Source organism: Bufo bufo, chromosome 6 (assembly GCF_905171765.1).
Source record: "Bufo bufo chromosome 6, aBufBuf1.1, whole genome shotgun sequence".
NCBI lineage: Eukaryota > Metazoa > Chordata > Amphibia > Anura > Bufonidae > Bufo > Bufo bufo.
In genome coordinates, this window is record NC_053394.1 from 63,790,542 (window position 1) to 63,805,420 (window position 14,879).

At 47.0% G+C, this 14,879-nt stretch overlaps 1 protein-coding gene across 1 annotated transcript in view; it reads left to right on the forward strand.

Annotated features, from left to right (window-relative positions):
- Positions 1-5,722: 5,722 nt before the first annotated feature.
- Positions 5,723-14,879, forward strand: part of LOC121005507 (deleted in malignant brain tumors 1 protein-like) — a 67,370-nt gene continuing 58,213 nt past the window's right edge. The window contains exon 1 of the mRNA XM_040438274.1: positions 5,723-5,808. The gene's annotated coding sequence lies outside the window, so the exon portion shown is untranslated. The remainder of the gene's footprint in view (positions 5,809-14,879) is intronic.

Below are 14,879 nucleotides of genomic sequence, written 5' to 3' on the forward strand. Positions count from 1 at the left end.
CAAAAAAGTGTCACACATCTGGTATCTCCGTACTCAGGAGAAGGTGGGGAATGTGTTTTGGGGTGTCTTTTTACATATACCCATGCTGGGTGAGATAAATATCTTGGTCAAATGCCAACTTTGTATAAAAAAATGGGAAAAGTTGTCTTTTGCCAAGATATTTCTCTCACCCAGCATGGGTATATGTAAAATGACACCCCAAAACACATTCCCCACCTTCTCCTGAGTACGGCAATACCAGATGTGTGACACTTTTTTGCAGCCTAGGTGGGCAAAGGGGCCCATATTCCAAAGAGCACCTTTCGGATTTCACAGGTCATTTTTTACAGAATTTGATTTCAAACTCCTTACCACACATTTGGGCCCCTAGAATGCCAGGGCAGTATAACTACCCCACAAGTGACCCCATTTTGGAAAGAAGACACCCCAAGGTATTCCGTGAGGGGCATGGCAAGTTCCTAGAATTTTTTATTTTTTGTCACAAGTTAGTGGAAAATGATGATTTTTTTAAAATTTTTTTTCATACAAAGTCTCATATTCCACTAACTTGTGACAAAAAATAAAAACTTCCATGAACTCACTATGCCCATCAGCGAATACCTTGGGGTCTCTTCTTTCCAAAATGGGGTCACTTGTGGGGTGGTTATACTGCCCTGGCATTCTAGGGGCCCAAATGTGTGGTAAGGAGTTTGAAATCAAATTCTGTAAAAAATGACCTGTGAAATCCGAAAGGTGCTCTTTGGAATATGGGCCCCTTTGCCCACCTAGGCTGCAAAAAAGTGTCACACATCTGGTATCTCCGTACTCAGGAGAAGGTGGGGAATGTGTTTTGGGGTGTCTTTTTACATATACCCATGCTGGGTGAGATAAATATCTTGGTCAAATGCCAACTTTGTATAAAAAAATGGGAAAAGTTGTCTTTTGCCAAGATATTTCTCTCACCCAGCAGGGGTATATGTAAAATGACACCCCAAAACACATTCCCCACCTTCTCCTGAGTACAGAGATACCAGATGTGTGACACTTTTTTGCAGCCTAGGTGGGCAAAGGGGCCCATATTCCAAAGAGCACCTTTCGGATTTCACAGGTCATTTTTTACAGAATTTGATTTCAAACTCCTTACCACACATTTGGGCCCCTAGAATGCCAGGGCAGTATAACTACCCCACAAGTGACCCCATTTTGGAAAGAAGAGACCCCAAGGTATTCGCTGATGGGCATAGTGAGTTCATGGAAGTTTTTATTTTTTGTCACAAGTAAGTGGAATATGAGACTTTGTATGAAAAAAAAAATAAAAAAAAAAAATCAGCATTTTCCACTAACTTGTGACAAAAAATAAAAAATTCTAGGAACTCGCCATGCCCCTCACGGAATACCTTGGGGTGTCTTCTTTCCAAAATGGGGTCACTTGTGGGGTAGTTATACTGCCCTGGCATTTTCCAGGGGCCCTAATGTGTGGTAAGTAGGTAAATGACCTGTGAAATCCTAAAGGTGCTCTTTGGAATATGGGCCCCTTTGCCCACCTAGGCTGCAAAAAAGTGTCACACATGTGGTATCGCCGTATTCAGGAGAAGTTGGGGAATGTGTTTTGGGGTGTCATTTTACATATACCCTTGCTGGGTGAGAGAAATATCTTGGCAAAAGACAACTTTTCCCATTTTTTTATACAAAGTTGGCATTTGACCAAGATATTTATCTCACCCAGCATGGGTATATGTAAAATGACACCCCAAAACACATTCCCCAACTTCTCCTGAGTACGGCGATACCAGATGTGTGACACTTTTTTGCAGCCTAGATGCGCAAAGGTGCCCAAATTCCTTTTAGGAGGGCATTTTTAGATATTTGGATACCAGACTTCTTCTCACGCTTTGGGGCCCCTAGAATGCCAGGGCAGTATAAATACCCCACATGTGACCCCATTTTGGAAAGAAGACACCCCAAGGTATTCAATGAGGGGCATGGCGAGTTAATAGAAATTAATTTTTTTTGGCACAAGTTAGCGGAAATTGATATTTTTAATTTTTTTCTCACAAAGTCTCCCGTTCCGCTAACTTGGGACAAAAATTTCAATCTTTCACGGACTCAATATGCCCCTAACGGAATACCTGGGGGTGTCTTCTTTCCGAAATGGGGTCACATGTGGGGTATTTATACTGCCCTGGCATTCTAGGGGCCCTAAAGCGTGAGAAGAAGTCTGGAATATAAATGTCTAAAAAATTTTACGCATTTGGTTTCCGTGAGGGGTATGGTGAGTTCATGTGAGATTTTATTTTTTGACACAAGTTAGTGGAATATGAGACTTTGTAAGAAAAAAAAAAAATAATTCCGCTAACTTGGGCCAAAAAAATGTCTGAATGGAGCCTTACAGAGGGTGATCAATGACAGGGGGGGTGATCAATGACAGGGGGGTGATCAATGACAGGGGGGGTGATCAATGACAGGGGGTTGATCAATGACAGGGGGGTGATCAGGGAGTCTATATGGGGTGATCACCACAGTCATTGATCACGCCCCTGTAAGGCTTCATTCAGACGTCCGGATGCGTTTTGCGGATCCGATCCATCTATCAGTGGATCCGTAAAAATCATGCGGACGTCTGAATGGAGCTTTACAGGGGGGTAATCAATGACAGGGGGGTAATCAATGACAGGGGGGTGATCAGGGAGTCTATATGGGGTGATCACCACAGTCATTGATCACGCCCCTGTAAGGCTTCATTCAGACGTCCGGATGCGTTTTGCGGATCCGATCCATCTATCAGTGGATCCGTAAAAATCATGCGGACGTCTGAATGGAGCTTTACAGGGGGGTAATCAATGACAGGGGGGTAATCAATGACAGGGGGGTGATCAGGGAGTCTATATGGGGTGATCACCACAGTCATTGATCACGCCCCTGTAAGGCTTCATTCAGACGTCCGGATGCGTTTTGCGGATCGGATCCATCTATCAGTGCATCCGTAAAAATCATGCGGACATCTGAATGGAGCTTTACAGGGGGGTGATCAGGGAGTCTATATGGGGTGATCACCACAGTCATTGATCATGCCCCTGTAAGGCTTCATTCAGACGTCCGGATGCGTTTTGCGGATCCGATCCATCTATCAGTGCATCCGTAAAAATCATGCGGACATCTGAATGGAGCTTTACAGGGGGGTAATCAATGACAGGGGGGGTGATCACCACAGTCATTGATCATGCCCCTGTAAGGCTTCATTCAGACGTCCGGATGCGTTTTGCGGATCGGATCCATCTATCAGTGCATCCGTAAAAATCATGCGGACATCTGAATGGAGCTTTACAGGGGGGTAATCAATGACAGCGGGGTGATCAGGGAGTCTATATGGGGTGATCACCACAGTCATTGATCATGCCCCTGTAAGGCTTCATTCAGACGTCCGGATGCGTTTTGCGGATCGGATCCATCTATCAGTGCATCCGTAAAAATCATGCGGACATCTGAATGGAGCTTTACAGGGGGGTAATCAATGACAGGGGGGGTGATCACCACAGTCATTGATCATGCCCCTGTAAGGCTTCATTCAGACGTCCGGATGCGTTTTGCGGATCGGATCCATCTATCAGTGCATCCGTAAAAATCATGCGGACATCTGAATGGAGCTTTACAGGGGGGTGATCAGGGAGTCTATATGGGGTGATCACCACAGTCATTGATCATGCCCCTGTAAGGTTTCATTCAGACGTCCGGATGCGTTTTGCGGATCGGATCCATCTATCAGTGCATCCGTAAAAATCATGCGGACATCTGAATGGAGCTTTACAGGGGGGTGATCAGGGAGTCTATATGGGGTGATCACCACAGTCATTGATCATGCCCCTGTAAGGCTTCATTCAGACGTCCGGATGCGTTTTGCGGATCGGATCCATCTATCAGTGCATCCGTAAAAATCATGCGGACATCTGAATGGAGCTTTACAGGGGGGTAATCAATGACAGGGGGGGTGATCACCACAGTCATTGATCATGCCCCTGTAAGGCTTCATTCAGACGTCCGGATGCGTTTTGCGGAACGGATCCATCTATCAGTGCATCCGTAAAAATCATGCGGACATCTGAATAGAGCTTTACAGGGGGGTGATCAGGGAGTCTATATGGGGTGATCACCACAGTCATTGATCATGCCCCTGTAAGGCTTCATTCAGACGTCCGGATGCGTTTTGCGGATCGGATCCATCTATCAGTGCATCCGTAAAAATCATGCGGACATCTGAATGGAGCTTTACAGGGGGGTGATCAGGGAGTCTATATGGGGTGATCACCACAGTCATTGATCATGCCCCTGTAAGGCTTCATTCAGACGTCCGGATGCGTTTTGCGGATCGGATCCATCTATCAGTGCATCCGTAAAAATCATGCGGACATCTGAATGGAGCTTTACAGGGGGGTGATCAGGGAGTCTATATGGGGTGATCACCACAGTCATTGATCATGCCCCTGTAAGGCTTCATTTAGACGTCCGGATGCGTTTTGCGGATCGGATCCATCTATCAGTGCATCCGTAAAAATCATGCGGACATCTGAATGGAGCTTTACAGGGGGGTGATCAGGGAGTCTATATGGGGTGATCACCACAGTCATTGATCATGCCCCTGTAAGGCTTCATTCAGACGTCCGGATGCGTTTTGCGGATCGGATCCATCTATCAGTGCATCCGTAAAAATCATGCGGACATCTGAATGGAGCTTTACAGGGGGGTGATCAGGGAGTCTATATGGGGTGATCACCACAGTCATTGATCATGCCCCTGTAAGGCTTCATTCAGACGTCCGGATGCGTTTTGCGGATCCGATCCATCTATCAGTGGATCCGTAAAAATCATGCGGACGTCTGAATGGAGCTTTACAGGGGGTTGATCAATGACAGGGGTGTAATCAATGACAGGGGGGTGATCAGGGAGTCTATATGGGGTGATCAGGGGTGATCAGGGGCTAATAAGGGGTTAATAAGTGACGGGGGGGGGGGGTGTAGTGTAGTGTAGTGGTGCTTGGTGGGACTTTACTGAGCTACCTGTGTCCTCTGGTGGTCGATCCAAACAAATGGGACCACCAGAGGACCAGGTAGCAGGTATATTAGACGCTGTTATCAAAACAGCGGCTAATATACCTGTTAGGGGTTAAAAAAAACACATCTCCAGCCTGCCAGCGAACGATCGCCGCTGGCAGGCTGGAGATCAACTCTCTTACCTTCCGTTCTTGTGAGCGCGCGCGCCTGTGTGCGCGCGTTCACAGGAAATCTCGGCCATCGCGAGATGACGCATATATGCGTGACTCTGCGCAGGGCTGCCACCTCCGGAACGCGATCCTGCGTTAGGCGGTCCGGAGGTGGTTAATGTAGAGGTGTTTTACTGGCCAAAAAACACAACTTCCCCTTCAAATGAACGTTAGAGATAAAGCCTCACCTTATGATCACAAACTGTACATTTAGTGTGAATTTCACATTTTTTTCCTATATATTTTTTTTTAACTAGCTTCACCCATGGATTTGAGGCTGGTAAATGGAACAGGTCGGTGTGATGGTCGTGTAGAAATCCTCTATAATGGAACATGGGGAACTGTGTGTGATGACCTATGGGATATTAAGGATGCGCAAGTTGTATGTCAGCAGATAGGTTGCGGTAATGCTCTTGCGTTTAACCAGAGTGCAGCATTTGGTCAAGGACAAGGACTGATTATATTGGATGATGTACAATGTATTGGCAATGAAAGTTTCTTGTGGGACTGTCCGCACAGAGGGCTTACATCACATGACTGTGGACACAATGAAGATGCTGGAGTCATCTGCTCAGGTACAGTCTGATGGTTGGAATCCTAATGTTTAAATGGTATTGCTTTGTACATTATGGATATATAGTATAGTTTTACAAAATTTACATTCATCTACATAATATAATTTAGGAAACCATTCATTTAAATTGAGGGTGCCCTGCCTGCATATTTACATCTGTAGGCAGACCCTTACAGATCACATTTTATAGCACTTGTAATTGCCCTGCTATTTAAAGGGCATCTTTCAGCAGATCTGTTTAAATATATGCAAATGAGTCTCTAGGAGCAGTGGGGGCGTTGCCTTTACTCCTTCAGTTTCTTCTCCCTCTGCAACTGCCACGCCCTCAGCACTTATTGACAGGGGCAGACATGATGTTTACACCGCCTAGTCCTGTCAATTAAAGTGCAGAAGGCATGGCAATTGCAGAGACAGCAGAGCCTCAAAGAGTAAAGGCAACGCCCCTGTTGCTCCCAGAGGCTCATTTACAAATATTCAAACATCTTTTTTCTAAAAAATGCCGACACATATGAACATGGGGCCAACACAGATGCCTTCAGTTGCCAAGTGCACATGTAACAGGTCAGGTTAGCCAGTGTCATAGGTACAAATCTGCTGACAGATGCCCTTTAACTTTGAGAAACTCCATTAAATCTCTTCATAATGTTTCCATAAATCATGAATAACTTTTTTCTTTTTAATGGGTGATCAATCACATACAAAACACGTTTTAACAGAAACTTTTACATTTTTATACTTTTTATTTTGTATTAATTAAAACATTTTATTTAGTTAATCTTTTTTATACTTTGATGTCATAACATGCTTTTGCATAGATGTCAATGTGCAGGCAGAACATTTTCAACCCGTGCATTAGCTCTGCCGCAACATGGCAGTATGGTGCTGATGGGTTTCCATTGCTACCAAATGCCTAATTAAGATGAATAGACATGCAATTGTACATTGATGAGCCTTTTATGATCTTCTTAATAGGTTGCTTGCAAGTAACAATGTCAAGTTCACTTTCTCTAAAAAAAAGTTAACATTTTTAAAAGTTAAAATTTTTATAAATAAAAAAAATTCAAAGTAAAAAAATAAGATTTGCATTGTTACAAAGAAAATAAAGTTTTATTCATTCACAATGAACCTATAGAATAAAACAAGCAAGTTATTTATGTTATACTAAGCAATGTAAAAATAAATCCCCCCCCAAAAAAACTATGAATAGCTCCCCCGTTACTGAGGCACTCTCCATTTCCAAATTAAGAATTCTATACTGAGGAGCATAGTGCCAAAGTTTCCCATGTAGATTATTTATTATTTTCCTAACAGATAATGTAAAGTATGGAAAATAGATTGTATTTATTTGATTAACTATAATTTAATAATATGCACAAATTTTATATATATATATATATATATATATATATATATATATATACACTGCTCAAAAAAATAAAGGGAACACCTAAACAACACAATGTAACTCCAAGTCAATCCCACTTCTGTGAAATCAAACTGTCCACTTAGGAAGCAACACTGAGTGACAATCAATTTCACATGCTGTTGTGCAAATGGGATAGACAACAGGTGGAAATTATAGGCAATTAGCAAGACACCCCCAATAAAGGAGTGGTTCTGCAGGTGGTAACCACAGACCACTTCTCAGTTCCTATGCTTCCTGGCTGATGTTTTGGTCACTTTTGAATGCTGGCGGTGCTTTCACTCTAGTGGTAGCATGAGACGGAGTCTACAACCCACACAAGTGGCTCAGGTAGTGCAGCTTATCCAGGATGGCACATCAATGCGAGCTGTGGCAAGAAGGTTTGCTGTGTCTGTCAGCGTAGTGTCAAGAGCATGGAGGCGCTACCAGGAGACAGGCCAGTACATCAGGAGACGTGGAGGAGGCCGTAGGAGGGCAACAACCCAGCAGCAGAACCGCTACCTCCGCCTTTGTGCAAGGAGGAACAGGAGGAGCACTGCAAGAGTCCTGCAAAATGACCTCCAGCAGGCCACAAATGTGCATGTGTCTGCTCAAACAGTCAGAAACAGACTCCATGAGGGTGATATGAGGGCCCGACGTCCACAGGTGGGGGTTGTGCTTACAGCCCAACACCGTGCAGGACGTTTGGCATTTGCCAGAGAACACCAAGATTGGCAAATTCGCCACTGGCGCCCTGTGCTCTTCACAGATGAAAGCAGGTTCACACTAAGCACATGTGACAGATGTGACAGAGTCTGGAGACGCCGTGGAGAACGTTCTGCTGCCTGCAACATCCTCCAGAATGACCGGTTTGGCATTGGGTCAGGAATGGTGTGGGGTGGCATTTCTTTGGAGGGCCGCACAGCCCTCCATGTGCTCGCCAGAGGTAGCCTGACTGCCATTAGGTACCGAGATGAGATCCTCAGACCCCTTGTGAGACCATTTGCTGGTGCGGTTGGCCCTGGGTTCCTCCTAATGCAAGACAATGCTAGACCTCATGTGGCTGGAGTGTGTAAGCAGTTCCTGCAAGATGAAGGCATTGATGCTATGGACTGGCCCGCCCGTTCCCCAGACCTGAATCCAATTGAGCACATCTGGGACATCATGTCTCGCTCTATCCACCAACGTCACGTTGCACCACAGACTGTCCAGGAGTTGGCAGATGCTTTAGTCCAGGTCTGGGAGGAGATCCCTCAGGATACCGTCCACCACCTCATCAGGAGCATGCACAGGCGTTGTAGGGAGGTCATACAGGCACGTGGAGGCCACACACACTACTGAGCCTCATTTTGACTTGTTTTAAGGACATTACATCAAAGTTGGATCAGCCTGTAGTGTGTTTTTCCACTTTAATTTTGAGTGTGACTCCAAATCCAGACCTCCATGGGTTAAAAAATTGGATTTCCATTTTTTTTATTTTTGTGTGATTTTGTTGTCAGCTCATTCAACTATGTAAATAACAAAGTATTTCAGAAAAATATTTATTAATTCAGATCTAGGATGTGTTATTTTTGTGTTCCCTTTATTTTTTTGAGCAGTGTATATATATATATATACTGTATATACAGTGCCTTGCAAAAGTATTCACTACCTTGACTTTTTCGTGATGGATTTTATGTGATGGATCAGAACACAATAGTCTAAGTTGGTGAAGTGAAATGAGAAAAATATATAAATAAAACAATTGTTTAGAAATAAAAAAACAAAAATTGGCATGTGCGTATTGTGTTTTTTTTTCCTCTGGTAGGCGGCGGTAGCGGTGGCAGTACAGAGGCTTAGGAGACAGGCTTTGTGTCAAAAGCGTGCTCTTTTATTCACTCCAGTGCGTCACATCAAAATCTGTGCAGTTCACACAATAGCAATGTTCATAAACCCCACCTCCCACAACGGAGACCCAAACGCTGCAGGCGTCTCGGCGCCTGTTTAATTAGTCTCTCCCCACCATTGGTTGGTACTACACTTTGTCGTGGAGCAGGTTCATCCAAGTTCATGCAAGTTAGACAGGCCACGGGTCGGCCTGGACAAGGGATTGGCTCCGGCCACAGGATCCCTTCTTTTGGTCGTTCTCTGCACTTGCATCAGTTGTGCAATCTTTGTTAGACGGAGCGGATTACAGAGCTCAGCCCGACCCTCCGATCAGCCTTCCATACAGCTTCCTGCAGAGAGACAGGAGACCGCACTTCATCAGCCCCCACAGTCAGCAAACACCATACTCATATTCACACACTGTGTGTAGCAGGAAGACCACACCAACCGAGCATAGTGAAGGATTAACTCCTTCACTACCCGACTAGACACCAACAATCGAAAACCGTCTGTTGAGAACAGGGGTACGGCGTTTCCTCCCCCCCCCATCAACCCGTGGTGGTCCGTGGGGAGCAGACACCCACCCTGCTCTTTGCCTGTTCCCAGTAAGAGCCGGCCTGGACCAATGTGTGAACAGCACTCACTGCTGACAAAACACAAAAGACCCGGCTCTTACTCCACCAGGGCCACGACCCCCGGTGGCACGTATCTTCCGTCCACTACCACTCCAGAAACTCCCCTACATATCCCCCTTCTTTGTTCACCCCTAAAGGCTTGACAACGCTGTTCAATCCTACCAGGGTGAACACACATAAAGACAGGGCATCCGCATTCCCTTGCAGGCGACCTGCCCTGTGCTCAACCCTGAACTTAAAATTTTTGGAGGGACAAGAACCATCTGGTGACCTGAGCACTCTCCTCCTTCGCCTGGCTCATCCACTGGAGAGGGGAATGGTCGGTCACCAGACAGAACCTGCTCCCAACAGGTAATACCTGAGAGATTCAAGTGCCCACTTGATGGCGAGGCATTCTCTTTCTACCACGCTGTACCGGGTTTCCGCTGGGGTGAGCTTGTGGCTTAGGAAATCAACAGGGTGTTCTTCACCGTTGATTTCCTGGGAGAGTACTGCCCCGAGGCCTACTCCAGAGGGGTCCGTCTGAACTATAAAGTCCCGTCCAAAGTCGGGCATCACCAGAACTGGGGACCCGCATAGGGCCGAGTTCAAACGGGAGAACGCCTCTTCCGCCTGCTCATCCCAGCGAACCATTACTGACTTTCTACCTTTCAGGAGTCCTGTCAACGGGGCAGCTAAAGTGGCAAAATGTGGGATGAACCTCATATAATACTCTACCATCCCTAAAAACGACCGCAGCTGCCTGGTCGTAAGGGGTCTATGCCAACTTCGGATCGCCTCGATCTTATTTACTTGGGGCTTAACGACTCTGCGTCCAATGGCATAACCCAAATACCACGTTTCCTCCAGGCCCACTGAGCACTTTTTGGGGTTGGCGGTCAATCCCGCTTTCCTGAGCGAGTCTATCACTGCTTGAACCTTTGACAAGGGACTTTGCCAGTCCTGGCTACATATGATGATATTGTCTAAATATGCTGAGGCATACCGAAGATGTGGTCGGAGGACGATATCCATCAGCCATTGAAACGTGGCCGGAGCGCCGTGCAACACGAAGGGCAACACTCTATAATGGAACAGCCCCTCCGGCGTGACAAAGGCGGTCTTCTCTTTTGCTGTCTCTATTAAAGGCCGTTGTTTGGGTCCGCATCCGAGCCACCGTTTTGGTGGCTCGGATGCAAACCCATTCACTTCAATGGGGCCGCAAAAGATGCGGACAGCACTCCGTGTGCTGTCCGCATCTGTGGCTCTGTTCCGTTAGCCCCGTCCGCTTTGCAGACAAGAATAGGCATCTACATTGCCGGCGCCCATTCCGTTCCGCAAATTGCGTAAGGCAACACGGACGGGTTCCATTTTTTGTGGATCCGTGGTTTGCAGACCCGCAAAAAACGGCACGGCCGTGTGCATGAGGCCTAAACTTCACTTCCTCTGCAATGGCTTGTCGCCGAGCCTCGATACACGGTACGGTCGTAAACTGATTTTTTTCTGGGGCTCGGTGACAATGTCATGTTGGACTAGGTTGGTACGTCCTGGAAGGTCAGAGAACACGTCCTGCTAATTAACTCCTTCACTTCTTGAGTCTGCTTAGTCGACAAACCTCTACCTATCTTTACTGCAGGGGTGTCCTCTGGTACCACCGGAGGGCTTGACGATCTCTGCAGCCAAGACAGAGCGCGGGCCATCCCCAAGAAGACCTTCTCTATCTTTACAGGATTTCAGTAAATTAACGTGGTATACCTGCTCTGGCTTCCGCCTTCCTGACTGGTATACCCTGTAATTCACGGGGCCTAACTTCTCACTTATCTCATACGGTCCTTGCCACCTGGCCAGGAACTTGCTGTCTATGGTGGGCACTAGTACTAACACTTGGTCACCCGAGTTAAACGTCCTTACCTGGGTGGCCTGGTTGTACACACGGCTCTGGGCCAGCTGAGCCGCTTCCATATGTTCACGGACTATGGGCAGAACTGTCCCTATCCGGTCCTGCATCTTCTCGATGTGCTCGACTATGCTTTTGTGGAGGGTAGGCTGCTGCTCCCATGCCTCTTAAGTGATATCTAGCAGCCCTCGGGGATGTCTGCCTTATAAAAGCTCAAACGGTGAGAACCCAGTGGACGCCTGGGGCACTTCTCGTACCACAAATAACACATAGGGCCGCAAGAGGTCCCAGTCCTTTCCGTCTTTTGCCACAGCTCTCTTGAGCATGGACTTCAGGGTCTTATTAAATCGTTCCACCAGCCCGTCAGTTTGGGGATGATAGACGGACGTACTCAAGTGTTTTATATTTAATATTTTGCAGAGCTCCCTCATCACTTTGGACATGAAAGAAGTCCCTTGATCCGTCAATATCTCCTTCGGTATCCCCACCCGGTAGAACATCCCCATCAGCTCCATGGCTATTAGCTTGGCTGACGTGTGGCGCAGGGGTATCGCCTCAGGGTAGCGAGTAGCGTAGTCTACTATGACCAGGATATGTTGGTGGCCTCTGGCTGACTTGTTAATGTGGCCTATCAGGTCCATAGCGACCCTTTTGAAAGGTACTTCGATAATGGGCATGGGCACCAGTGGACTACGATAGTGAGGCTGGGGGCTTGTCCTCTGACACTCTGGACAGGACTGGCAAAACCTCCTGACTTCCTCATATACCCCGGGCCAATAGAAAAGCTGCAGTATACGTTCCTGAGTTTTCTGGATCCCCAGATGCCCTCCTAACACATGAGTATGCACTAAGTCTAATACCATGCGGTGGTATGGCTGAAGAACCACTAACTGTTCTATTACCTCTTGCCGGACTTTGTCGACCTGGTACAGCAGGTTCTGGTTACAGCCCAGGTGGGGAAATTCCGAGTCTGCTCCCGGGTGCTGAGCCACTCCATTGATGACAGTCACCCCTTCTCTGGCCCGTAACGACGTAGGATCCTGGAGCTGGGCAGTCCCGAACGTGGCTCGGGATATCTCTAGTTCCGGGACAGATGGGGCTTCCACCGGCTCACCAGCCAACCCTTCTAGGGACAAGCTATCGGGGTGACACTATTCCTCCTTATTGGTGACCCCTACGGCTGGTATCCCCTCTTCAGGATCTTCGGGCACCGGCTCCGCACCCCTATATTCATATGCTCTGTGTGTAGCAGGAAGACCACACCCACCAAGCATAGTGAAGGATTAACTCCTTCACTACATGACTAGGGCCAGAGAAAACCAACCTGCCCGAATCAGTGTAGACTGACACCAACAATCAAAAACCGTCTGTTGAGAACAGGGGTACGGCATTTCCTTCCCCCCCCCCCCCCCGTCAACCCGTGGTGGTCCATGGGGAACAGACACCCACCCTGCTCTTTGCCTGTTCCCAGTAAGAGCCGGCCCGGACCGATGTGTGAACAGCACTCACTGCTGACAAAACACAAAAGACCCGACTCTTACTCCACCGGGGTCACGACCCCCGGTGGCACATATCTTCCATCCACTACCATTCCAGAAACTCCTCTACAGTATGTATTCACCCCCTTTGTTAAGAAGCCCATAAAAAGATCTGGTGCAACCAATTACCTTTAGAAGTCACATAATTAGTGAAATGATGTCACCTGTGTGCAATCTAAGTGTCACATGATCTGTCATTACATATACACACTTTTTTTGAAAGGCCCCAAAGGCTGCAACACCAAAGCAAGAGGCATCACTAACCAAACACTGCCATGAACCCAAGGAACTCTCCAAACAAGTAAGGGACAATGTTGTTGAGAAGTACAAGTGAAGGTTAGGTTCTAAAAAAATATCCAACTCTTTGATGATCCCCAGGAGCACCATCAAATCTATCATAACCAAATGGAAAGAACATGGCACAACAGCAAACCTGCCAAGAGACGGTTGCCCACCAAAACTCACGGACCGGGCAAGGAGGACATTAATCCGAGAGGCAGCACAGAGACCTAAGGTAACCCTGGAGAAGCTGCAGAGTTCCACATCAGAGACTGGAGTATCTGTACATAGGACGACAATAAGCCGTTCGCTCCATTGAGTTGGGCTTTATGGCAGAGTGGCCAGAAGAAAGCCATTACTTTCAGCTAAAAACAATAAGGCACATACTGAGTTTGCGAAAATGCATGTGGGAGACTCCCAAAATGTATGGAGGAAGGTGCTCTGGTCTGATGAGACAAAAATTTTACTTTTCGGCCATCAAAGAAAATGCTATGTCCGGCGCAAACCCAACACATCACCCAAAGAACACCAACCCCACAGTGAAACATGGAGGTGGCAGCATCATGCTGTGGGGATATTTTTCAGCAGCCGGGACTGGGAATCTGGTCAGAGTTAAGGGGAAAGATAGATGGTGCTAAATACAGGGATATTCTTGAGCAAAACCTATACCACTCTATGCGTGATTTGAGGCTAGGACGGAGGTTCACCTTCCAGCAGGACAATGACCCCAAATCTCAAAGCCCAGATCTCAATCCAATAGAAAATCTGTGGTCAGACTTAAAGATTGCTGTTCACTAGAGTTGAGCGAACACCTGGATGTTCGGGTTCGAGAAGTTCGGCCGAACTTCGTCCCGAACCCGAACTTCGTCCCGAACCCGAACCCCATTGAAGTCAATGGGGACCCGAACTTTTCGGCACTAAAAAGGCTGTAAAACAGCCCAGGAAAGAGCTAGAGGGCTGCAAAAGGCAGCAACATGTAGGTAAATCCCCTGCAAACAAATGTGGATAGGGAAATAAATTAAAATAAAAATAAAAAAAATAAAAATGAACCAATATCAATTGGACAGAGGTCCCATGGCAGAGAATCTGGCTTCACGTCAGCAGAGAATCAGTCTCTTCATGCCATAGCAAAGAATCTGGCTTCATGTCAGCAGAGAATCAGTCTCTTCATGCCATAGCAGAGAATCTGGCTTCATGTCACCCACCACTGGAACAGGCCACTGTCACATATTTAGGCCCAGGCACCCAGACAGAGGAGAGAGGTCCCATAGCAGAGAATCTGGCCTTATGTCAGCACAGAATCTGTCTTCATGTCATAGCAGAGAATCAGGCTTCACGTCACCCACCACTGGAACAGGCCACTGTCACACATTTAGGCCCAGGCACCCAGGCAGAGGAGAGAGGTCCCGTAACAGAGAATCTGGCCTTATGTCAGCGCAGAATCAGTCTTCATGTCATAGCAGAGAATCAGGCTTC